Source organism: Lissotriton vulgaris, chromosome 5 (genome assembly GCF_964263255.1).
Source record: "Lissotriton vulgaris chromosome 5, aLisVul1.2, whole genome shotgun sequence".
Lineage (NCBI taxonomy): Eukaryota > Metazoa > Chordata > Amphibia > Caudata > Salamandridae > Lissotriton > Lissotriton vulgaris.
Window position 1 is genome coordinate 1,581,928,680 of NC_141693.1, and position 27,206 is coordinate 1,581,955,885.

Genomic DNA, 27,206 nt, shown 5'->3' on the forward strand with positions numbered 1-27,206 from the left:
ATTTTGGTCGTACATTTTGGTGGAAACAATTTGTGTAAAGAGAAGGCCATAGTCCGGAGGAGACGCATGAAGAGGGACTTATTAAACAACAGTGGTCAGGATGTTTTGTGGTATGGACTGTGTTTGTGCCCCGCTGGGTCTGGCGGGGGCAGTTAATCCAGGAGCAGTGGACAGAGCCAGGAGTTAGCTTAATACAGAGATGTCTCGTTTTTGCAGGGAATTGAGTTTTGGTAGAATTGTGCACAGGGACATTCATTTTGAGGAGACAGGGTCAACTTGTCAAGGCTGGGGATGGACTTTTATTTGTTGGAAATTAGGAAGGCGTTTGCCAGAATGTTAAATGTTCAGAGCCACCCTGGAAAGTAAGAGGCCTATAGGACGGGGGGCAGAAAAAAGGGGGCTAGGAAGTAGTGGCCGTCACCCCCTTTTTCCTGGGTGGGGGGGTTCTGAAAAGTTGGCCAGGGTAGGCACAGGTTTTTCGTTAAGTATTTAAAGTTTGTGAGCAGGGGCAGGAAAAGGATAGGCAGGTAGTCTAAGTTTCAGGTTAGATGTTTGTTAGTTACAGTTGCAGGGAGGCAGGTAGGGTACCGGGTGTCATGGGGGAAAAAGTTTTAACTGCAATTCGGTATAATGTTGTTGTTATGTTAATGCCAGGGTGGGGGAACTTTTGAGGGGATCGTAGGGGCGGGGGGATCAGTAGTCAGCTATTTGATGTATAGCGAGGCTTTAGTTTTGTAAGGCAGTTGCCAGTTGGTTATTTTGTAATATGCACCTGTTTCAATAAAGCGGCCTTTTTCACACACAAAATGGGTCTCGGTTTGGCTTTCCCCACTCCCTCCCAAAGGGGATTTGGAGGGCAGGCAAATGTAGTGAGGTCTGCCCCCGGGCAGTTTGAGAGGGGTCTGTGCTGGCCGGATCGGCCATTTTGTGGTTTTGGGCTTTTTCGGGTATAGCCCAATTGTAGCCAAATTATAGCCCAAGTAGCCCTATGCTTATATAATCCTATGAGGGGATCTGCCAGCCACCATTTTAGGTTTTGGTGACCTGGTGGCTGGCAGCAGGGTAGATAGTAATAGTTTTCTTGGCCCCACCCACCCATCCCTCTTTTTAAGAATTTTTGCTGGGTGGAGTCTTTTGGGTTTATTTTTTAGTTTAGGCCAGGTTTGTGGAGATGTGCATAAGGGATCTTATGGAGGTTTTTGCTTGGAATAGGTGCTTGCAGGGTTCAAAAGTTGGGCACTGTTGGCACCGGTTTTTCGTGAAGTATTGGAAGTTTGAGAGCAGGGGCAGGAAAAGGGTAGGCAGGTAGTCTAAGTTTCAGGATAGACGTTTGTTAGTTGCAGTTGCAGGAAGGCAGGTAGGGAACGGGGTGTCATGGGTGAAAAAGTTTTAACTGCAATACTGTCTAATGTTGTTGTTATGTTAATGCCAGGGTGGGGGAACTTTTGAGGGGATCATAGGGGCGGGGGGGATCAGGGGTCAGCTATTTGATGTATAGCGAGGCTTTAGTTTTGTAAGGCAGTTGGTTATTTTGTAATATGCACCCATTTCAATAAAGCGGCCATTTTCACACACAAAATGGGTCTTGCTTTGACTTGGCCCCTCCCTCCCAATAACGTGACTTGGAAGTGAATCACTGCCCCCTGCTGACATAAAGTGATCAAGAAAACCACCCTTAGTGGAATGAGTATTTAATCTACTTATATTTTACAGCATCTAGTACACACACTCTACATGGTGCTTCAAGGACAATAGAGAATAACTAGTTAAAATAACCAAGCTGTATGCATGACTTCTTTACTTAATGTTAGCTCCTCAGACATTGTGACTTACACCTGAAAAAGCCACTCTGTAAAAGTAATTTAAGAAAATGAAGAGTGGGAGAACGAGCTGACCCTGAAACACGTCCCCTCCCTGCTTTTCGTTTTATGTTCGCAGAGGGAGCGGTGGGGTGAAGGTAGACCTGCTAGAGGGGCATGGAAAACAGAAGGACTTGCTTGACTAGTCGCTGAGGGAGCGTGGCTGATCTGGAAAACAAACTACGGGGCAGAGCAACGGAGTGAGGAGGAAAGGCGGCATGACGTCCAAAATAAAAGAATTAAGCGACGTTTAAATAAGCATCGGTTTGAAAGCATGCGCCATGTAAATAAATGGAAAGTTAGGCATGGTCGCCGTTCTAAAACATGAAGTGCGGAGACTGTGAGGCAGAGTAATGCTGATCAAATAAAAGGTGCACAGCCTCCAAAATAGGAAAGTTGAAAGTGGAAAAAGAAAAATTAAACAGAGCGCGGTGTCCCTGAAGTGGACGCCGCGAAAATATAAATAAATAAAAAAGTGAGCACAATGTCCCTAGCAGGGGCCACACTCAGTAAAGAAATAAAGAAAAGAAAAAACATACAATTTAAAGGGCCTACGCTGCAGCATCGCGCTTCGTGGACAAATGAGAAAAATAAAGTGGGTCGAGAAGTTGGCCTTACGGCTAGGGAGCTGGACCTCGGACCTGGAGAACTGGGTTCGAGTCTCGGTAATGACGCTAAACATCCTGTGATTCTGGGCAAATCACTTACAGCCTGACTCATCAATGTCCCGATTTGCGAGTTCTTAATAGCGATTATTAAGGAATCGCTAATAATGACTCGCAAAACGGGATTCATGAAGAAATCCTAATATTATTTGTGATTCCTACAGCTTCCTTATTTGCGATTAGCCTAGAGCCCATAGGAATGCATGGGGAGTCCAAGTCACTTCGACAGCTGATCTTAGAAACTGTCCTGTTGACAAAATTTTAATTGAGGGTGAGTCAACTGATGTCCTTTTTGATTCTGGGGCCAAAATAACAATTATATCTAAGAATTTCTATTTAGGAAAACTAACTAACAAAGTTCAGTTGTCAAGAGCTGACATTCGTCCTTTAGCGTATGGAGGTAAACTCATACCTTTGTTGGGACTTTTTACAGGACGCATAGAATATAAAGATCGTTATACTGTAGGAAAGATCTATGTTTCGCAAAAAGGGGACAGTATCATCAGTTGGTTCCATCAGGGTAATCTCAATATAATGCTTGATCCTGGTTCCCCTAATCCTATTATACTCAAGGGACTGGTTAGTTCTGTTCAAACGGATTCTAATGTTGATTTATTGCGTCGCATTAGAATACAATTTCCCAAAGTATTTAGGGACGAACTAGGATGTCTCAAAGATTTCAAATTGGAGATTCCCATAAGAGCTGACTCTCAACCTTATACTTGCAAGCCTAGAAGTGTTCTCATAGCTTTAAGGGATGAAATTAAAAGTGAGTTGGAGAAATTGAAGTTAGGAGGGATTATTGAAGAGGTCACTGGTACTGATTGGATTGCACCTGTGGTGGCTGCTCGCAAACCCAACGGGTCATTGCGTTTATGCATTGATTTGAGGCAGCTTAACAAGTGTGTCATTAGTGATAGATATCCCCTGCCTAATATCTCAGATCTATTAACTAAAGTGGGTGGGGCCAAAATATTTAGTACATTAGATTTGGCTTCCGCCTATCACCAGATCGAGTTAGAAGAATCTTCAAGAAACTTTACGTCTTTTACTACACCTTTTGGGACTTATAGGTTCATCAGAATGACGTTTGGGCTTGTCTCAGCGGCTTCTGTTTTTCAGCGCATCATGGAAAGGGTACTTAAAGGTTGCAAAGGAGTATGTGTCCATCAAGACGACATATTGGTTTTTGGTAAGAATGATGAAGAGCATGAGTGTGTTCTTTTTGATGTGCTGAGTAGACTTGAAAGGGCCAATCTCACGATCAAGATTGATAAGTGTCATTTTGGAGTCTCCTGAATCCATTATTTGGGTCACACCATTTCCAAAGATGGAATTGTGCCAAAGGCGAATTTGGTGGATACTATAACTAGGATGCCTCCTCCTTCTTCTAGAGAGGAACTAATGAAATTCTTTGGAATGATTGAGTACTACAATACATTTGTAAAAGGTTTTGCTGAACAGTGTGTCAGTTTAAGAAGTCTGCTGAAAAAGGGTTCTGAGTTTATTTGGAATGCTGATTGTGAATTAGAATTTAAATCTCTTAAAGAGAAGCTTGAGAAAGCTCCTAATCTTAGAAGCTTTGATCCTCAAAAGGTTTCTATTCTCACCACTGATGCCAGTCTCAAGGGACTTGGTGCACTTCTGCAACAGGAGAATGTTGGAGTTTTGGATACTATTATGTTTGCCTCACGTGGTCTGAAAGATCCTGAAACCCGCTATTCTGTTATTGAACGGGAAGCGCTTGCTGTGTTTTGGTCTGTCAAAAAATTCAAAAAGTTCTTGTGGGGAAGCAAATTTATAATTAAAACAGATCACAAACCATTGTGTGAAATTTTCTCTAAGAAAAGTATTGATTTAGTATCCAGCAGAATAACCAGGTGGGTCATTGCGTTGCAAGAGTATGATTTTATAATAAAATGCATACCTGGTGCTGATAATTGTGTAGCTGACGCCCTGTCAAGGTTGGTTGATGTTTCTCATGACGAGTCAATTGAATGTGACAGTGATGAAGATAGCTATCAGGTTTGCCCAGTGTCTGTGGAAGTTATTGATGAGGCTGAGTGGGGCTTCAAATTGTTTTCAGATCCAATTCTCTCGTGTGTTATGTCTCTTTTGCAGAAGGGTTGGCATTCTAAGAAACAGGCCTCGAATGAGTGTGCCAAGTTCTGGGGCGTTAAGGATGAGTTGGCAGTGTGTATTGATCTTTTGGTTTGTGGGACTAGATTGGTACCTCCTTCTGAACTACGTAAGAACATCATTGATTTGGCTCATGAATCACACTCTGGAATGACAAAAACAAAAGACAGAGTTCGCTCTTCATACTGGTGGCCTGGCATGGATTTGCACATTGAGCGGGTCATAAGGGAGTGTGCGATTTGTAATTTGAGTGATAAGTCTAAAGTTGTGAGAGTGCAACCTATGGTCATCAGGGACCTCCCGAGTGGTCTTTGGAAGGAGATCTCATTTGATATTCTGGGACCCATTTATACTGATGGTCAACAGGTTTTCATTTTTGTGCTAATGGATTTGTTTTCCAGATGGCCTGAAATACACTTCACATCGAGCATTGAAACTAGCAATGTTGTGAAATTTTTAGAGGCCATGTTTGCAAGAGAAGGTTATCCACAATCCATCCTTACTGATAATGGGGTCCAATTGGTTTCAAAAGAAATGGAGTCTTTCTTACATAAGTGTGGTGTAAGTCACAAGAAATGTGCTCTTTATCACCCTGAAACCAATGGAATGGTGGAAAGATTTACATGTGTAAAGGTTGGTGATTTGGTTGTGATTAAGCTTCCGGGCAAAAAAGTTAAATTTTCAAAACCAATTAAAGTGATAAAGGTATTCCAAAATGCTGTGAGAACTTTGGATCATAAAATCTGGAACTTGAATAGAGTTTGTGTTTTCTCAGGCAATCATCAAATTTGTGATTCTGAGGTTGACACAAAAGATGGGGATTCTGAGTATGACACAAACAATGAGAGTCAAAGGGTGTTTCGACGCTCCTCCAGAATTGTCAGGAAACCTTCTCATTTGAAGGACTATGTGTCTTGATTTACATGATTGTTACCTTCAGTTACTATTTCCATGTTTAAGAATAGTTTGGGGTAAGATGTCTTTTATTTCGTCTTGATTTACATGATTGTTACCTTCAGTTATTATTTCCATGTTTAAGAATAGTTTGGGGTAAGATGTCTTTTATTTCCTTTTGTTTTTGTTATGGGGGGAAGATGTGTAGCATCCTTCACTCTCAGGATTAGCTGTGGAGTGCACAGTGTGACATCATAGAATCAATGTTGTAACCACAGTGACTAGAATGTATGTTTTTGAAGCAGAGACTGTTACTGCTCTGGACTAGGATGGGATCTGGATGTGTCTCTCTTTCCTGGAATAAACCTAAGCTTCCTTTCAACTATAATCCTGAGTCTGCCGCATCTTTCTTTTAAACTTGAATCTTACATATAGCTATTCAACTCCTGGCGGCACAGTACCCAGGATAAAGTACTGCATCATTGCTAAACACTTTTAAGGCCCAAAATGCCACTGCACTGCACTTAGGTAAAATATATTGTCATTTGCACTGCCAATAGCTCTAACTCTCACGCATGCGAGACCTATTGCATTGCAAATGCTTGTTTTAAAAGTAGCTGTTGTCTTTTTAAGGCACAGTTTAAGGCACAGCATTAACATTTTACTGCACACGATGACAGGCGTGCACCACTTTCAGGATAGCAGAAGTTCTTTGTCTTTTGCTCGGCCTGAAAAACAGTAGGATTTTTCAGGTTCTAATTTTCAGCAAACATTTAAAGTTGAAGTGTAATTTGAATGTCTTCTTGGGTACATGAATGGCTCCATTTGAAAAATGGGTTGTTAAGAGATGTGCGCTTTTTCTGAAAAAGGGACTGATTTGCAACATTTTGTGTATATCGAACACGAGGATGGTAAATTGATTGTAAGTCTGTGTATGAAACCGACAGACCGCAATACTTTTTAGCATTTTACAAGTAACCACCCACGCACACTGAAAAATTTTTTACCTTATGGTCAATTTCTCAGAGTTAGGAGGAATTGCAGTAATAAGTAAGACTATATTTTTCATGCGAATAAACTTAAAGAAAAGCTTGTAAAGCGAGGCTATCTGAAAAGACTAGTCAAAGTAGCTCTGAAGAGAGTCTGGTACACCCCTAGAGAAACACTTTTATTACCGAAAGAGAAGGACACCAATATGCCACTTACATGCATGCTAACTTTTGACCCACGGGCCAATAAGGTTAAGAAAATAATTCAAAAAAACTGGAAATCTGGAAATTGTTAGAAGAACTGGACATACCAAAACCACTTTTTGCTTTTAAAAAAGGCCAGAATATTCGCAACCAACTTGTGAGAGCCATAACGTTTAAAAATGTGTCTCCTTCAAGAGACACTAGAGATCTACTTGGATTACCTCCGGTGGTTGGACATGTTATATGTCAAAATTGTGCGGCATGTGGCCTAACGAAAGACTCTAAAGAAATTGTGATTAATGGGACCACTCACTTGCAAAGATCATTTACTAACTGTAACTCTAAAAATACGATTTACTGCATAATGTGTCCTTGTGACAAGTTCTATATTGGTCAAACTATCCAGGCAGTCAAAACCCGTATTTTAAAACACAAGTCAAGAATCAAATGCAAAACCCCAGGGGCCCCGTTGGTAAGCCATTATCAAGCACACAATCACTCTGAAAGAGACATACAGTGGTCGGTTTTATGCAGTGTCTCTAATGTGAGTAAAGACGAGGCAGAAATTAAACTTAATCATCTAGAAGCCAGAATGATAGAGAAATATCAAACGTCTAAATTGGGCCTGAATGATAGAGATGAGATCTGGGCATTACTACTATGAAAATGTTTGTACCTGTTGCATTGAATACTGTGTTCTTGAAATTAACCTGTTGATTTTTCCTATATGAATTTATGGATATTCGAAAACTAACTCGACAGAATGTACGAGGTTGAGGCAACTCACTGGGTTATAAGGTTTATTTCTTATATAAATTTGGTGCACTCATAATTGTGTTTATTTTAGTTTATTTTTAAATGTTATTCCATTGGGTCAGAGCATAGGTCTAAATTGCACCCGTTGTTTTAGAATTAGTGCCCCATCTTTATTGAATACTTGGGACACATCTGCGGTGTGCGTTTTTCATTGCACACGTAGGTAGAGTTCGGCCTGAAGTCCTTTGTTTATTTTTAATTCCACCATAGGCGTAGTTCGCATTCGCTGTCATTGAAAGCGATCCCCTTTCTATATTAATGGTGCCGTGGGTAAACGCCGCGGTTTGTGTTCATTTCACAAGTGCTCACAAAGGAGGAGTTCGCCTAAATATACAGGAATTGGAACCGTTTGTTGAAGTTCGAACAGCGCCGTGCAGGGTCGCGGTGCGCTGCCAGACCCTTCAGTAATTGGGACTGGTTTGGAAGTGATTCACGATATACGTTAATACCTCAAGGTAGGTGTCTCGGATTCTACTGTGCTTTTGAGACACAGACAGAGTTTCTAAGTTTACAGAAAGTGCGATTTACTTTTTTTCAGATACTCCAGGTTGGGGCCATTTACATTTTCTTCAGCCCCCTCAGTCGGGTAGGCTTGGGTCCTACCTGTGGAGTTTTGTGAGCTGCAGGTACTTACTACTGGGGAATTGGTTGTTTGAGCAATGTTTGAGCACTGTGATAGAAGAGAATTAAGGGGAGCCTCCTTTTCTTCACCAGGCATGTTTTGTCCCGTGTTTATATGTGAATAAGTGGAATTTGGTTTCTCCTATCTTTTGGCTCTATTTTGGCTTTATTGTATTCTTGCTCACTTGGGATTCTATCTGCACACTGTGTGGCGATACCCATAAAGTTTTGTTGCCTAAATACCTTAAGGATTTTGCACATCTATATTAGGATGGTCACTTGAAGATATGGTGCATTGTATCGTGACAACGAAGTCTTAATAATGTATATATGTCAATATGATTTATTTGTATTTTTTAGGAGAATATTTTGTTGCCAAAGTCCTGAGGAGGCCTAAATTAGTATAGGCTGAAACGCGTCGACTGTTGTCCATATTGGCACCACCATAGAATACAGAATTGAATTTAATAAGACTTTATGAGAGTCTCAAGTAATAAGGAAGTACAAAGGAATTTGACCTTCCCAGGCTCCATGTAAATACGATGTGGTGACCAAGACAAAGGAATAAGGTCTCATAATTAAGTGCCATAAATTTCCTTGTTTAAGTAATTGGGCATTGGAACCACAAAAACGGTTCAGGAGAAAATTTCTTTGCTCCTTTGTGTTTGTCTTTATGTTTGTAGATATTGTAGATATTGTACAAATATACATGTTAAAAAAATGTTAAATATGTTTATATATGTATAAAAAAAGTAAATGAGAATCAGAAAAAGATCAAATTAATTTTCCTTATGAAAAAAAGATATGGTTTACTAATATAAGTTATATAAACCAGCTTTTGTTTATTTATTGAATTGGTTGGATGGTGACTAGATGAATGATGACAAAGTAGATTTTGAGATTAATTCACTGAGTATTTAATAAACTAAAGACAGATAATTTATGGTGTCGGTATTACATTAGATATTTCAGAGAGTATTACCATAGGCATCAGTTTTGTAAGTTTAGTTTATAGTCCCAGATGCCTTAGTGGTTTAATGGGTCGCCCCTGTGATAATAGGACAGTTTAAGGCACAGCATTAACATTTTACTGCACACAATGACAGGCATGCACCACTTTCAGGGTAGCACAAGTTCTTTGCCTTTTGCTCGGCCTGAAAAACAGTAGGATTTTTCACGTTCTAATTTTCAGCAAACATTTAAAGTTGAAGTGTAATTTGAATGTCTTCCTGGGTACATGAATGGCTCCATTTGTAACATGGGTTGATAAGGGATATGCGCTGTCTCTGAAAAAGGCACAGATTTGCAACATTTTGTGTTCCATTGCCAAACTAATACTCAAACCGATTCAATTTAGAATGGCTGGTGGACAGAAAGGGAAGCCACACCCAGAAAAGTGGTAGTCCTGGTCCAGTCTGGGCTGTGGCAAGACTGTACACAGACCTGTGCAAAAATAAACCTGAGCCAGTCAGAATGGAGACCTGACTTCACAAACTCCTAGAGGATTAAGGCCACTAACTGAGAAAAAGGGAAAAGAACAAGTCAGTCTGAAGACCTGGCTAGGGATTGCCAATGCTAATCAGGCCATCATATGCAAAGAGTCACTTGTGAGGCGAGGAAGACCAGGTGTAAAGCTGGAGCCAAATAGATTCCTGATATCAGCCAAAAAGAAAAGAGGTGGACCTGTAGTACAAACTGTACCAAAGAATGAAGCAGAATCTGGACTCTGGCCAACCACAGTGAAACTCTAGCAGCCAACTGCCAGAAATATAGTAAAAATTCAAATTTCAAAATTCAAAATTTCTTCAACGGCAACTGAGCTTGCCAACAATGCTGATTATGCATATTTTTATCCAGGGACGTTGGCTAACAGGACAGGATAGATTTGCTAGATCTGTCAGAATCTATGAACAGGTCTCTTAGAATTTTTCTTTAGTTGCTAGTTTGCATTTTCCTCCATAACTGTGATTTTGGTTTTATAGTGTGCAACAGCCATTATTTAAGCATCGAGGCATGCTAATTATCCTGTGGATCTGCATGTTTGGTTGCAGAAACTCTGATGTTGCAATAAGACCTAGATGGGCAAAGTGGAGGTTAGGTGTATGCGGTCTTCATACATCGTCTGGTGGTGTTGCAGTGAACACTGTGCTGCTTGTATGCATGCTCATACTTAAATGGTATTTGAGAGAGATAGATCATGCTTCAAGCAGCTTTATTTTGCTTGATGTTTAGTTCTCGCCTGCTAGATGTATTATTCTGTTTTAATAGTTTACATGTTTTATGGTTGATGGGTGGTTCTTGGAGGTTGCTTAGATATCATTAATGATTTCAAAACGTAAAGCACACTGGGTTTTCAGTTTCCTCTTCTGGGCACAGGTGTATTTCCACAGTTTGCTAGTTCGAACTGAGAATGGAGTATTCATTGAGAAGTGGAGCATTTAGCTGTTGCAGTGTGTTGGAGCTAAGGTTTAGTGAGAATGGTGGGCCTTGAATTTAGAACACTAGCACCAATTCCCCAAAAGCCCAGTGGTAGCAGAAGCAATGCCATACACCATTTGACTATAATGATATCACAGGAAGTGCCATTATTGGAACATTGACCCTAAAGCTTTCAGGGAGTAATGTCACTTAACCATAACCATCACAAGAATTGACACAGCTGAAGTTCCATAATAACTGCATCATTAATATAACAACACAATAGACAATTCTCTATTACACTACCTACACTATGGGTTCCGGAGTAGCGTGCTACTTGCCAAAAAAGCGCTTTAACACCTCATCCGGGGTAACAAGTGCTGTATAAATGCAAACCTTTTTTCCCTCAGCTATCCTTCTCACTCCAAATAACTGACTAATATTCACCACTCAAATTACTTTCATATTTCACTATACTAATTTTCAACACTAATCCTTAATGGGTTCCAGAGTAGCGTGCTACTCACCAATAAAGAGCTTTAACACCCCATCAGGGGTAACAAGCACTATATAAATGTAAACTGTTTTCCTTTTTCTATCTCTTCTCAACACTTCTCAATTGAAATAATTGACTAACATATCCACCACTCAAATCACTTTCATATTTCACTATACTGATTTTCAAAACGAATCCTTATGAGATCCAGAATATAGAGCTACTCGCCAAAAAAGCGCTTCAACACCCCATCAGGGTAACAAGCGCTATATACATGCAAAACTTTTTTCCCTCTTCTATCCCTCCGCTACCTTCTCACTCCAAATAACTGACTAATATCCATCAGTCAAATAACTTTCACATTTCACTATACTAATTCACGACTAATCATTTATGGGTTTCCCCGAGTAGCGTGCTACTTGCCCAAAAGAAAGTGCTTTAACACCCCATCAGGGGTAACAAGAGCTATATAAATACAAACCTTTTTTCCCTCTTCTATCCTTCCGCTATCCTTCTGAATCCAAATAATTGACTAACCTATCCACCACTTAAATCATTTTCATTTTTAACTATACTAATTCATCATTAATCCTTTATGGGTTCCGGAGTAGCGTACTACTCTCCTAAAAAGCGCTTTGACGCCTAGTCAGGGGTAGTAAGCGCTGTATAAACGCAATTACAATACAATTCAATACATTAGGTTGCTGACTTGATCTTTGAAAATGGTGGAGAGTAATACTTACCCTGAATTGTAGTGAGCAGACTTAGTAAGCTCTTCTAAGGGGGTAGTGGGACGCTCTTAAACCAAGAACATTTGTGTTTTAAAAATGGGTTCCAATAGTGTATTTTAAGGCACAATTTTCACATAAAGTTTCTAAAAGCCATAGGTTCTGAAAGGTCACCCAATAAAGATTCAAGTCCTTTCATTATGTGCTACCGCAATGAAAACTCACACACCCCAAATGTTGACCCAATCTGCTATGAATGCCCTCATGCCAAAAAGTACCTGAGTGGTCAGGGCCAACATTTGGTCACAGGTGACCCCATATCCCATGGGTGCCCCCTTGTGCTAAAGGTTACATATACATGGAGGTGCCAGAATGTTGTCAATAATGCTGCCCATATACCATGGGGGATTCTTATTTTAACAACATACCTTTAGCAGATCAAATGAAGCATTTTTGGCATGAATGTCCATCTCCTACATGCCACAGGGATGAAGGCCATCACCACCTGGATGATAGACCACTGCCTCAAACTCAACTTAGACAAGACCGAAGTCCTCATCCTGGGACTCGCCCCCTCCGCTTCGGATGACTCCTGTTGGCCTGTGGCGCTAGGACACCCTCCAAACCCAAGGACCACGCACAAAACCTCAGCATCATACTTGACTCCTCACTCACAATATACCACCAGATCAACGCCATCTACTCATCCACACGCTTCACCAGCTCTTTAAGACCATCAGATGGATCCCCACTGAATCCAGAAAGACAGTCACTCCTGCGCTAATCAGCAGCAGGCTCATCTACGGTAATGCACTCTATGCAAGCATCACACAGAAACTACTCAGGAAACTACAGAACTTCCAATACGCCGCAGCCAGAGTGGTCCTCTACATCCCCAACCTCAGCCACATCCCCAAATAACTGCAAGAACTCCACTGGCTCCCAGTCAACAAAAGAGTCACTTTCAAGCTCCTCACACATGCCTACAAAGCCCTCCACAACAAAGGAACAGCATATCTGAACCACCGCCTCACATTCCACGCACCCACCAGACACCTCCGCTTCACTCAACTGGCCCTGGCCACCGTCCCACGGATCTGCAAGACCAGGATCAGAGGAAGACCCTTCCCCTACCTCACCGCCAAGATCTGGAACACCCTACCTCTCCACCTCAGGCAAGCCCTGTTGCTGACCCAAGTCAGGAAGGATATCAAGACCTGGCCCTTCGACTGAACCCCAAAAGGATCAGCACCCCTCCCCCCCCAGTGCCTTGAGACCCTCACGGTTGAGTAGTCACACTATATAAACCTGATTGATTGATTGACAGTTGTCCTGCCTTATGCCAAGAATTATTTCGAATGTGTTAGCATCAGCATTTTGTCACAGGTGTCCCTTATGCCAAGAATATATTCAAGTATGCCATTGTCAGTACTTTTCCTTGGGTGCCTATGCCAAGAATTATTTCGAATGTGTTAGCACCAGCATTTTGTCACAGGTGTCCCTTATGCCAAGAATATATTCAAGTATGCCATTGTCAGCACTTTTCCTTGAGTGCCAAGATTTACCTCTAGTTTGCGAATGCCAGCACTTTGTCCCTGATGCATGTCATGATGAGAATTGCCAGCATTATACCAGAGCCATTATTTTACCATAAGTACCACTATAAACTAAGAATCACCTACATTATGCCATGGTCAATGGCTGATCTGCAAGTATAATACCACATTCTTACTTATATTCACTCATTCATTGTTACTCCCTTGCACGCATGCATTCATTCTCACTGACTCAATCTCTTGTACTTACTTTTACCCTCACTCAATCACATTTTTTCACACTCACTCCTATGGGCTCACTCATACTTTCTCGCTTGCCACTTGGACACACTCTTACTCTCACTCCTTCAGTCTCAGTTACTTTCACTAAATCTGACTCAATTGCTGGTTCACACTCACTTTCACTCACATTCCCTCTTATTATCCCTCACTTGTACTTTTACATGCTTAGTCTTACTCACTCATTCTGAGTAATGTATTCTCAGTTTTGCTCACTGTCACTCATTCTCATTCCCACCCTCTAATACTTCCTTCACCCATTCTTATTGATTCTTACTCACCCACTCTCACTCACTTGCAGTTTCTCTTACTCTCACTCACTCGCACCCTGACTCACTCACTCACTGACACTCATTTTGAGAAAACGGGGTTCTGTTGCAGTATCCCCCCCCCCACCACACTTCTTGCCTGCCATTTTATGCAACTTTGACTGTAGAGTACTCGGCCTCTGCTGTCCAGGTTCCCAGTACCAGTGTTCTTTCCCTACAACAGTTACACAATTGGCCCTTCAGGCCCTTTGTAAGTCCCTTTTAAAAGGTGCATGGGTACCAAGGGCATTGGGAAAAAAGATGGCCCCCTAGGGCCCCCTCACCTATGCCATGCTGTTGCAGCATGCATGCCCTGGTGTAGACAAAATGTCTAAGTCAATATGGCACACTTCTTTTGCACAATGCCATCTAGCACCGCCTCAGGTGTAGGTATGTCACCCCTCTAGCAGGCCTAACAAGCCCTAAAGCAGGGTGCACTATATCCCAGGTGTGGGCATATTAGTAGGAGCGAATATGCCCCTACAATATATAAGTCTATTACTAAATATTGTAAGTGCCAGGTAAGCCATAGAGAGTACATGGGCTGGGAGCTCGCCAACTAAAATTCCCCAACATCATGATGGCTTCTCTGAACCCAGGAGTGTGGGATTTATTGGAACATATACTCAGAGGGCATCTCAGAGGTGCCCTCTGATAACCTACCAACCCTGGTGTGGTCACAGACTGACTTTAGTCAGACTGCTACCACCAGACATGTTTCTGGACCACTGGGTTGAGAGTCCCCGCTCTCTGGGACCTGAACAAAATCCTGCGCGAAGGTGTCACAACCCCTCCCCCAGGATGGGCACAGTGCGTGAGAGGGAAGCTTCAAAGCCCTGTCACCTTTGTAATACAAGCCCCAGCCTCAGCTGCTAGCAGCAGATGGCAGCCCCTTGTTCAGCCCCCACTTTGGGCGGGAAAACCTAGGAAAAATAGGAGGTGTGCCCACCTTTGCCAAATCCACCCCTATGGAATAGGTGAGGTGAAGCACATCTTTTAGACATCGCCATCTTGAAGATGGGGGTCTCCTCCAATCAGGGCTAAGACTATGCCTACTCCCTCCAGGACGGTGGCATAATTGAGGGTGCAAACACCCCAGGTAAGGTGACCATTTGCCCTACCTGTTACTCCCTTAAAATGCCTCTAAATCTATAATTTAGGTGGCTCCTCCAGACCCTGAAAATAGATCATGCCAATCTAAGAAGAAGGACGAAGAAGATGCCATGCAGCAAAGAGTGAAGACACCTACTGACTTGCCCATGCTCTACCAGCCTCTCTCCAGCTTTCTAGACCCTGCAAAGAAGATGACGCCTCTCCTGAAGCCAACAACCTCCAGACCACGGGGAGGACGGCCTGCCTTTGAAGAAGATCATATCTCCAGAGGACAGCGTCCCTGTCCACAAGAAATCAACCCAAAGGACTCTGGTGCCCACGGAACTGCGAGTCCTGACCACTCTGCACCGGGCGCCTCCAGCCCATGCCCAGGTGGCTCACCCATCCAGAAAAGGTTCCCCAGTGATCCTGACGCCAAGTCCAGCATTGGCTGACCCCTCCTGGGTCCCATGACGACACCGAGAGTGTGAATCCAGAGACTTTCCTGACCGCTACCGGCCCGGTAAAAAAAAACAATGTCAAAGGACACCCCTACACCCCAAACCCCTGGGCCTTGGGAAGCTTGACCTATGGAGTCCATACGAACAACAGCATCTCAATATACCTCTGCTATCGCTGGCTTCCTTCGTGCAGCCTCCGGTTCATCACCTGCTGCCTGTTTTCCAAACCAAGTTTCTCCATTGAACTGCATTGAGCGCCTGACACCATGCTTGCACCCTGTGCTGTAGGTGATGTATGTTTGGTGCTGCCTTGTGGCCCCCCTGTGCTTGTTTTAACCTTTGAAGCTTGAGCCTGGCAACCGATCTACTTATCTGCAAGCAATGTGTATTCAAGTCCCCCCAGTCTTCGTTGGGTAACAGTGGGTCTGATCTTCAACTTTGATCTCTGCACATGGCTGCTTCTGTGCCGCTGGTGGTGCAGTGTTTGTGCGTAACTGGACCTTGCCTCTGCTGACCCTGCAACCTGAAGGCTGAATTTGTAAGTTGCTTACTTACCTGTAAAACCGCATTACTGTGTTCACTCTAGAAACTGAAAAGAATTTCTTAATAAAAATGTACTTACCTTTTTGCAAAGATCCTGGTCTTAAAATAGAACTCAAAGTCTTGACAACGACACTCAACATCCTGTGATTCTGGGCAAATCCCTTATTCTCCCCGTGCCTAACAAGAATTAATGTGTCCATCTGTAACAAAACCGGTACTCATGTATAGCGCTCTTATACCCGTTGTCTCAGGTCTAGTTTGGGCTATATAAAAAAAATCAAAACAAAAAAAACGGGGAAAAAAACAAAGCTTATATTTATCAAATTGGTGTAGATCTCCTTTTTAAGTCGTGCGTCAGTTATAGATCAATTTGTGTGCAATAAATGTCTAACACTCCTCTGGTTAGGACTAAGGCTGCTTGCCCACACTACCACTAATAGAGCACTTTGGGTTTACATTGGGCCCTGTAAACTTCTGGGGGAATATCTGGACTCTGTGCATGGTATAACCACCTAGTGGTTTACCATATACAGAGCCAGCTTCCTACACTCATTCTCACTCATTCCTTGCCACTGCGGCACCAACACTCACTCACTTCTCTCTCTTTGTCACACACATACTCACTCTCTCAGACAAAAATGCACTCTCATCAGCAAGCATGGACACATCTATTTAAAACATCTTTTTGACTAACTTCAGCTCCTAGTGAAAGTCTTGTTGCAGCTACTGGTGCTCTACTTTTAGTACACAACTAATGAGCCCATATATTCAGATTTCTATAATATAAAATGTGCTGCTCCTGTGTTCTTAGGACTGATTTTGCCACCACTGAGACCAGGAGTCATAAAGGCAGTGGCAGGGGTTGCAAGGAGCAACCTCAGAATCCCAGCTGCAACTTCTGGTGAACACTAAACGAGATCCATGTGTACAAAGGTCTGTCTTATACCCTACGGCGCTCTGTGTATTAGGAACAGAGCATATAACATGATCCGGCAAGACACTGGATGCAATGTCAAAGGTCGAGTGTGATGTTCCCAGTGTTTCACATATAGGAATAGTCTGGTTACAGAATTTATCATCTGCTGTAATTTATTTAGGAGAGATTTCTTTCCACAGTGCAAACTAGAGAGAATAACCACTGGTGTGGTTTACACTCTATGGGCTAAGCATAGGCATTGGAAAACCCACTGTAGCATTCTAAATCTTGAAATCTTCGCTAGCGGCCCCTTTCTCCTCCAAAGCCACGAAGTACATTTGGTGTAGGCATGTCTTGATGATTTGTGATGTTGTGAAGGGGTGTCAGCTGGCTTGGACAGACAAGTGGGGAGGGTAAATTGTAGGTCTGATTTTAGCCAATGCTATGCTGTAGAACTAGGCATAACTTGGTGATATATGCAGTCTTTTTTACGAGCAGAAGGTAACTCTGTCTCATGACAGGAAGCTCAAGATTCTTTTTATGTCTTCAAGATTCTGACTGATGAAGTGTTTCGCAGTGGTAATACAGTATCAGGTGGCTTACCAGAGATGAATGCAAGGGAGGTGAGCCACAATCTGGCCCATATCCTGTCCGCAACAGATTGGAGGCCAGACAGTAAATTTCATTTGGGCGATTCCTTGGCTCGTTTCTTCGCCCAATCAAAAAGTCTGTAAACCATATTAGAATTTAATCTGGCATGTTTTCATAGGTTGGTCAAGAGGTTTGTCTTACTAGGTATGTCCTACTGACTACATTGTTATGATGTTTTGTAGTGCTCGAGTGTCAGCTGGCTTGTTTGAGAAGAATATGCAGAATGCGAGTTACCGATCAGCTCCATTCCAGATTTGTACTCCACTGTGAAATCTAGGCTTTAGAATGAGATGTACCTCAGCAATTTGGGCTTCTCACTCTCCATTTTCTTCAACAATTTCAATAGTTTGTGATCTGTCTGGCCCACACACTTGGTCCTCACAGTTGACCCCATGGCAAAGCCCAATTCCGTTCCCTGGGAACCAGTCAGCAGCTGATAAATGCCACTGGACACAGTCTATCCTTATCATCAAGTTGAGTCAGTAGCACTCCAACTCTTCTATCTGAGGCATCAGCCAGCACAATAAACAGTGGACTATAGTTAGGTGCTTTCATTACAAGTGAATTGCATGGTGTTTTCTTCAGGTCTTCAAATGTCTTCTGACATTCCAGGCGCAAATCACTTTCTTGAAAGTCAGAGCAGTCAATGGCTTAACTAGAGTCCTGTTACTGGGTAGGGAGCTCTTGCACTAACCAGTGAATCCTAAAAAGGCCCTCACTTGTGTCGGGGTGGTGTGAACCTCCTACTCTTAACACAGATTAAATCTTGGCATCCACCTGACAGATCTTCCTGTTGTCCACCTGATGCTCCAAGAAGGCCACCAAGGATTCCCCCACCTGACACGTGGTTGCCTGGCTGGTCAGTTTCTCTCCATTTATCCTGTCCAACCACTGTTCTAGGTGCCTCAGATGGTCCTCCCATGAATTGCTGAAGATGGCATTATCATCTGGGTATGTGGAAATCACAGATAATTGCCTTAGCATGAGCTGAAGCCATTTAAGTTGTGGCACCCATTTTGTTAGCCATGTGATTCTACTGTCTTTACTGTTGCCTGCCTTTCTATTCTGCTTGACTCATCAACTGTAGTTAACTCCTTCAGTACTGAGCCAGAGCACTGTGTAAGCTCTGAAAGGCCTGTAGTTGCTAGAATGCACCTGTTTTAGAATGTAACTGTCAGGCTATTTCAACTGATGTAAGCAGTTCTTATCTCCCCATCCCACTCTGCTGATTAAGTGGTTTCTACCTGACCATGTTAGTCAATAGCTAGTCCTGTGTATGCTTCTACCTTCTATTTGAGTCTCCATGCTTACTGTGCAACAAACTGGGTATAAAAGACCCTTGCTCTCTGTATTCCAGGTACTACCTCATACAGTGCCCGAGGGTGTTGTATTGATGTAGTCCCACTCATGAGTGATTAATAAACTTGTTATTTGATATTACAGCTTCAGTGCCAATCTCTATTTTGTTGGTTTAAGGACCAGTGGACAGATAAGGGTGAATCCTGCCCCTAAAAAGGCTAATTTCCACAAATTGGCGCCAGACTCGTGGGGCACAACGAAGAAGCGGCCATTCGAAGGAGTGGTCCTGACGGAAGACAGGAATCTACTGAGGAGGTACCCTGACCGAGGAGACCCTTTGTCTTTGCAGACCTACGTGTTTTGCTGATTTTCCAGATTTGACCCTCTGGGTGTTGGCCGGTCCTGACTGAGATCTCTTTTGGCGTAAGTATTGCATGACCATTAGGACAACCCAGAGCTTGGCATGTGGAGTCTGGAGACTTTTGTCATGTAGTAAAATTCATGAGTAGATATACGGAGCGCTCGAGTGTTCCGCCAGGCCACTTGGTAATTCGGTCTCTTCTTGAAAAGGCTTGGGGGTTTTATCCTATTTTGTTTTGGGTGGGTCTGCAGACCCCTGTAATAGGCATGCCTTATGATTTGGTAAAGACACAGAGTGTTTACAAACACTCTGCCAGACCAACTGGTAATTCGGTGTATTTTGGAAAAGGTCTGGGGCTTTGGGATGTCATTCCTTGGTAAGGTCACTGAAGCAGCACTCTTGATTTTGGATTTGCTTGGCCAAGATTCTGGTTTTGTTTGTTTGTTGCAATAAACAAAGTCAGGCAATGAGGAGATTTTTGTCTCTACTTTTGATAGACTTGAAATAAATACTATTTGATTATAATATTATATTTTATTATAATATTTTTGGCATGCCTGCTTCTAGCACACTTCGTAGAATGTGTTGCTGTCTTGGAGGTACCAATATGGATCCAGAAAGTAGTCAGTCGGCTCCCCTAGAGGGGGCACTTAATAGGTTTATGTATATTAAATATGGTAGTTCTTCCATAATGTATAGTACACTATGGAACAAATATACGAAAAAGGATCCTGATCTACGACCGCCAGTAAATGGGTAATTTGATTTTAAGAAGATTCAGTATGTTGAGCAGTGTCTGTTTCAGAGAAAGAGTCAACAAGATATGTTTGATTGTATATTTACAATTACTTCAGTTTGAGTACAGTCTGTGGGCTGCCTCTTGTTTTTGTCCTAGTGTTGATGTGTGGGTTGAATGTGTGTCTGAGTGTCTATGAGGTTTGTGCTCTGACACCGGTGGTAATGTATGTGAAGTACTTGTTTGAGTGAGAAGCGGCTGTGCTCTTTGTGTAAGGATGGCTTGCATCAGCAAGCTGTGTTGTGTGTTATGAGTGTGTGGCCCCTTCTTGAAAATGTCTGGAATTAGCTCAATTTGGTTTGTTGTCGTCATTGTGTTTTGCAGATGCCATTGGAGGAATTACACTTTAAATTTCAAAGAATTAATTATATAAAATATGTTAAGTAGCTGCACGCTACTATGGGAAGTAAAAGCAGTAACAAAGTATAGATGTGTCAACATTCAATTATTATATTGCCACAATGGTAAAAAAAATTTAATTAAAACTTGAAGCAGAATTGCCTAACCTTCTATATAAAAAGAGATACCACTTGTAAATGTTATATCACAACAAATAAAGCGCTTTGAGACCTTTGAGTATAGCAAGAGCTATATAATGTTAAAACTAAGTTTACCTAGAACAAAGGCACTCAATAGGGAAAAGTAGGTCTCAAATGCCGCCAAATGGCGCCAAATGATATACATTATCTAGGCCCAGCCCCTCTCTCCCGCGAGGGAATCGCGCCGGCCCCCTCCTCTCTCCCCTCCCCCTGCTGCCATTGAAGGCGGCGCACGCTTGTGCTTGTTTTTATGGGAGTGCAGCTTGTTTTCACGACAGAAAAATTTTAGTCACTGCAGGAGTCGTCATTAGTGAATATCAAGTATTTCAAAACACCGGTTCCGTTCCCAGCGGCACAAACAGACACTGATTATCCTGCGTTGTTGTGAATGATCGCTGGGTCCCGACTTCGGGCACGCTTCGGGCACCGAGCTCCGACACTACACGGGTGCGATGCCAAAGCAACCCCTCATCACAGCACAGAACGACATGCCTAGGCTAGTGCACGATACTGAGGCAACACACTTGGCAGTAACGTGTGAGACCAGGCCTTGAAAGGGAGTGACACCCCAGAGACACGTTGGGACAACGAGAGCTGGGCGAGAGGCCCAAACGGGAGCCAGAAGAGCTTCCCCACTGGGTGGTGAGTCGGATACAGGTTGGGTCCAGGGAGGCCGGCACCGGACGTCTGAGGGCGGGACCCCGAGCACGGCACTAGGCCTGAAGGGAGGAGAGGCTTACTGAAACCTGCAGGGAGAGAGAAGGGATTGTGCAGGCCACTATTTCCGATCCATCCAGCGCAGGGACATTCGCTGCAAGATAAACCATCAGGAATCGAGGTCTGACGCCAGCAGACGGCCACCGACCTCAACCAGCAGTTATGCAGCCGGGTGTCCTTAGCACCCAGAGGGTCGGGGCAGCATGGGAAGAGGGAGTCCTGTGTTCGAACAATACCATGCAGAAGCCTGAGCAACTGAGCCTTCAGGGGAATTGCATTTATTGTAGATCTTACCTGCCAAAATATTCGATTCTGAACTCAACTTTGGATATTCATTGCGCATATTTTTATCGTCCTGTGTCACATTGGACCCACGTTTTACACGCAGGTCCCCATTCGTTTGGTCAATTCTTTATAGTGTTAATCTTAAAAAGGGGCCAGATGGGGTTGGTATTGTAAACAGGGGGGCAGGGCAGTGCTCTGATATTAGCTGGTCTATGTGTAAGTAGATTCTATTTGGTGACTGCGCACTACGAAATAAGTTTTCAGAGGATAGATTCCAATTAGTTTGTGCTCACAGGTATACTCCCTGCACTGGAGTGGTTACTAGAATCAAAAAGGTTCCACTAACACGGGATGTGTAAGTGTCTCCTGGGGCACAGAAGGATGCTGTGATACTACACAACAATAGTTCTTCAAACTCAAGTATAGAAACTCTACGATGTGAGTCTTTAAAGTATTTTATTCATACTTCTTGAATGTAACTGGCATTTGCTTTTCGATTGCATTTGCTGTTTTGTAATTCAATGTGTCAACAAAAAAGCGACATTCTTAATCATCATTCCATTATTCTCATTATTTCCAATGCATTTCGGCAAAGATGCCTTCATCAGGGAAATCTATAATACAACATAAAATAAAATAAATATTCTACCTCTTGTTATGTACTATACACAAATACATATTTGCAATTTCACCAGCTAGATTTATATAAGGCAACCGATAATTCTAATAAATATCTGTTCAAAAAATTCTCAGCAGGTGAAACATACATGAGGCTGTCTCAGTCACTATAACCTTTAGAAAACTAACTAACCATCTCCTTCGTTAACACTATACCGATTAACCTGACTCCTAAATCGCGTCACGTTATACCCCCGGTAGGTCCATTTACTCAAAAACTGCTCCGTAATAACCGTTATGCTGGTAAGCAAACAGATTTTAATTAAAGTATGATCCACGAAGGCTCTCAGTTTACAACCAAACGGGATACGATCCCAGTGTTATATCCGTGTAAAGAGTTACGCTCTGCGTTTACCAGGCCATGCAAAGTGGTTTTATTAAGCGCTTACCGTTGTATGGAAAATGTAACCTTTAAAGCCTAGATCGATGCGAACAAGAATCCGGGCACTGAAACAAAGTAACCGTCAAGGGTTCCCTCGTCGAAGTGAGTTGGCGTGTGACGTAGGGTAGGGGGTGGGGTTTAAACAGAGGAGGTCTACGCGCTTCCTGACAATTAAAGGGATAGTGTGATGATGTGGGCTATGTGTTCCCCATATGCAAACAATAAAGTTAGTGAGAACAAATACGATATTCGCTAAAAGGTTATGTTAATAGCTGTGATTCAAAGAAGTAATGCACATGCGCAGAATTTATAAACAGGTGAAACAACAGTTCCAAGGATGAATCCTCAATAGTACACAATAAGTTCCGCAAACTATTACGGACCGTCTCATAAATGCTACACTAGATTAGATGTTAGCTCAATTGATCAACAAACACACACCATGAGAATAGTTCAACGGGATGGATATTGAACACCTGCTTTGGCATGCTGAAACGATATAAACAGTCCATAAACAGCAATTAAATTCAGTTCTTTCATTCATCCCGTTTGGCTTTAAAGTCTGTAAATTATAAATCCAATAGTTCTCTCGTTTAAGCAGAGTTTTTCTTTTGTCTCTATCTGCTCGTTTTTCCACTGTCTCTAGAACACACACTTTAATTTGACTGATCTGATGGTTAGCTTCAATGAAATGATTTGCCACAACTGATTTTAAAGCCCTTGTTCTAATATTGCTTTTATGTTCATTCAATCATACTTTGAATTTACGCTCCGTCTGACCTATGTAGGCCTTGCCACACGGGTATTTAATCATGTAAACAATGTTAGTAGAGTCACAGGTGGCATTCACTTTCAAACTGATTTTGTTACCCCTCATGGGGTGGGTAATAGAATTACCTTGCTGAATATTATTACAATTTCCACAATTTCTACATGGAATGGTTCCCTTAAATTTTTGTACATTTGATAACCGTGGGGGTTGCTTGATGATTTCACCCAGATTTCTTCCTCTATTAAAAGCAAAAATAGGTGTTTCATTGAAGATCTCTTTGAAATCTGGTTCCGTCTGTAAAATCGGCCAATGTTCTTTGATAATACTTTTGTATTGTGGGTGACGGTGGAAAATTTACTCACACATGTTATTTTGGGGTCCTTAACTGTTTTAGTCGCTATCAATAAACGCTTTCTATCTTGACTGTCAACTCGCTTGATGGCTTGCTTCAAAATCCCATCCGGGTATCCCCTCTGTTTGAAGCGTTGTACCATTTTTTTCGATTGATTGGCGAACTCCTCGGGGTCAGAAACAATCCTCTTTACTCGTAACAATTGCGAGTATGGTAAATGATGTCGTAGTGCTTGTGGGTGAAAGCTCTGGTATGCCAACAGGTTATTACGATCAGTTTTTTTGGAAAACAAAGTACACTGACCACAGTCCTTAGGGGCGATCCCGCTGGTGTGTGAGTGGTGTGCGACCCCACCCCCTTTTGAAATGTTTCAAGCTCCTTCGAGCTGTCGGGCTGACGAGCCTGGGACCCCGCACCTGCGCGCCTGAGTGGTACTAGACCTGGCAATATTTGGCAGCCACCGGCAACCCCAGAAGATAAGAAGATGGCCTATTCCCTGCTGATGAGGGGTAAATACCCCGAAACACGTGTCCAGGGATGGCGAAGAAGGATACATCGCGGAATACTAAACTACACTGACCACAGTCCTTAGGGGCGATCCCGCTGGTGTGTGAGTGGTGTGCGACCCCACCCCCTTTTGAAATGTTTAAAGCTCCCTCGAGCTGTCGGGCTGACGAGCCTGGGACCCCGCACCTGCGCGCCTGAGTGGTACTAGACCTGGCAGTATTTGGCAGCCACCGGCAACCCCAGAAGATAAGAAAATGGCCTATTCCCTGCTGATGAGGGGTAAATACCCCGAAACACGTGTCCAGGGATGGCGAAGAAGGATACATCGCGGAATACTAAACTACACTGACCACAGTCCTTAGGGGCGATCCCGCTGGTGTGTGAGTGGTGTGCGACCCCACCCCCTTTTGAAATGTTTAAAGCTCCCTCGAGCTGTCGGGCTGACGAGCCTGGGACCCCGCACCTGCGCGCCTGAGTGGTACTAGACCTGGCAATATTTGGCAGCCACCGGCAACCCCAGAAGATAAGAAGATGGCCTATTCCCTGCTGATGAGGGGTAAATACCCCGAAACACGTGTCCAGGGATGGCGAAGAAGGATACATCGCGGAATACTAAACTACACTGACCACAGTCCTTATGGGCGATCCCGCTGGTGTGTGAGTGGTGTGCGACCCCACCCCCTTTTGAAATGTTTAAAGCTCCCTCGAGCTGTCGGGCTGACGAGCCTGGGACCCCGCACCTGCGCGCCTGAGTGGTACTAGACCTGGCAATATTTGGCAGCCACCGGCAACCCCAGAAGATAAGAAGATGGCCTATTCCCTGCTGATGAGGGGTAAATACCCCGAAACACGTGTCCAGGGATGGCGAAGAAGGATACATCGCGGAATACTAAACTACACTGACCACAGTCCTTAGGGGCGATCCCGCTGGTGTGTGAGTGGTGTGCGACCCCACCCCCTTTTGAAATGTTTCAAGCTCCTTCGAGCTGTCGGGCTGACGAGCCTGGGACCCCGCACCTGCGCGCCTGAGTGGTACTAGACCTGGCAATATTTGGCAGCCACCGGCAACCCCAGAAGATAAGAAGATGGCCTATTCCCTGCTGATGAGGGGTAAATACCCCGAAACACGTGTCCAGGGATGGCGAAGAAGGATACATCGCGGAATACTAAACTACACTGACCACAGTCCTTAGGGGCGATCCCGCTGGTGTGTGAGTGGTGTGCGACCCCACCCCCTTTTGAAATGTTTAAAGCTCCCTCGAGCTGTCGGGCTGACGAGCCTGGGACCCCGCACCTGCGCGCCTGAGTGGTACTAGACCTGGCAGTATTTGGCAGCCACCGGCAACCCCAGAAGATAAGAAAATGGCCTATTCCCTGCTGATGAGGGGTAAATACCCCGAAACACGTGTCCAGGGATGGCGAAGAAGGATACATCGCGGAATACTAAACTACACTGACCACAGTCCTTAGGGGCGATCCCGCTGGTGTGTGAGTGGTGTGCGACCCCACCCCCTTTTGAAATGTTTAAAGCTCCCTCGAGCTGTCGGGCTGACGAGCCTGGGACCCCGCACCTGCGCGCCTGAGTGGTACTAGACCTGGCAATATTTGGCAGCCACCGGCAACCCCAGAAGATAAGAAGATGGCCTATTCCCTGCTGATGAGGGGTAAATACCCCGAAACACGTGTCCAGGGATGGCGAAGAAGGATACATCGCGGAATACTAAACTACACTGACCACAGTCCTTATGGGCGATCCCGCTGGTGTGTGAGTGGTGTGCGACCCCACCCCCTTTTGAAATGTTTAAAGCTCCCTCGAGCTGTCGGGCTGACGAGCCTGGGACCCCGCACCTGCGCGCCTGAGTGGTACTAGACCTGGCAATATTTGGCAGCCACCGGCAACCCCAGAAGATAAGAAGATGGCCTATTCCCTGCTGATGAGGGGTAAATACCCCGAAACACGTGTCCAGGGATGGCGAAGAAGGATACATCGCGGAATACTAAACTACACTGACCACAGTCCTTAGGGGCGATCCCGCTGGTGTGTGAGTGGTGTGCGACCCCACCCCCTTTTGAAATGTTTAAAGCTCCCTCGAGCTGTCGGGCTGACGAGCCTGGGACCCCGCACCTGCGCGCCTGAGTGGTACTAGACCTGGCAATATTTGGCAGCCACCGGCAACCCCAGAAGATAAGAAGATGGCCTATTCCCTGCTGATGAGGGGTAAATACCCCGAAACACGTGTCCAGGGATGGCGAAGAAGGATACATCGCGGAATACTAAACTACACTGACCACAGTCCTTAGGGGCGATCCCGCTGGTGTGTGAGTGGTGTGCGACCCCACCCCCTTTTGAAATGGAAAACAAAGTAGTTTCAAATTTATTGTCCTTTTTAATGATAGTAACATCCAAATAGTTGATGGTTGTTTCATGCATTTCAGAAGTGAATTGTATTCTCGGATCAATAGTGTTTAGTTCCATGATGTTTTCAACCAAGTCTTCTTTAGAACCTTTCCATAAAATGAAAATGCTGTCGATGTATCTCAAATACAAACTTAATTGGTCTTGCCATTTGATATTCTGTAAAATGTGGTCATTTTCATATTGGTGCATGAAGATATTGGCGTACGCCGGCGCCGCCGAATTGCCCATAGCTGTGCCACTCTTTTGGAGATACCAATGGTTTTCATAAGTGAAATACCTGTGCATTAAGGTGAAATTCAACAATTCCAATATAAATATTTTCCTTGATTCCTCGTAGTCAGCAATGCCTTCGCTACTGCCTCAATCCCCGCATGGTGGGGTATAGAGGTGTACAATGCCTGTACATCAATGGTGCACAGAATAATCCGTTCGTCTTCAGATAGTTCAATTGCTGCTAATTTATT

At 43.7% G+C, this 27,206-nt stretch overlaps 1 protein-coding gene across 3 annotated transcripts in view; it reads right to left on the bottom strand.

Annotated features, from left to right (window-relative positions):
• ACIN1 (apoptotic chromatin condensation inducer 1) overlaps nucleotides 1–27,206 on the bottom strand; it is a 947,610-nt gene that overhangs the window by 418,686 nt on the left and 501,718 nt on the right. The gene's annotated exons all lie outside the window — the stretch shown is intronic.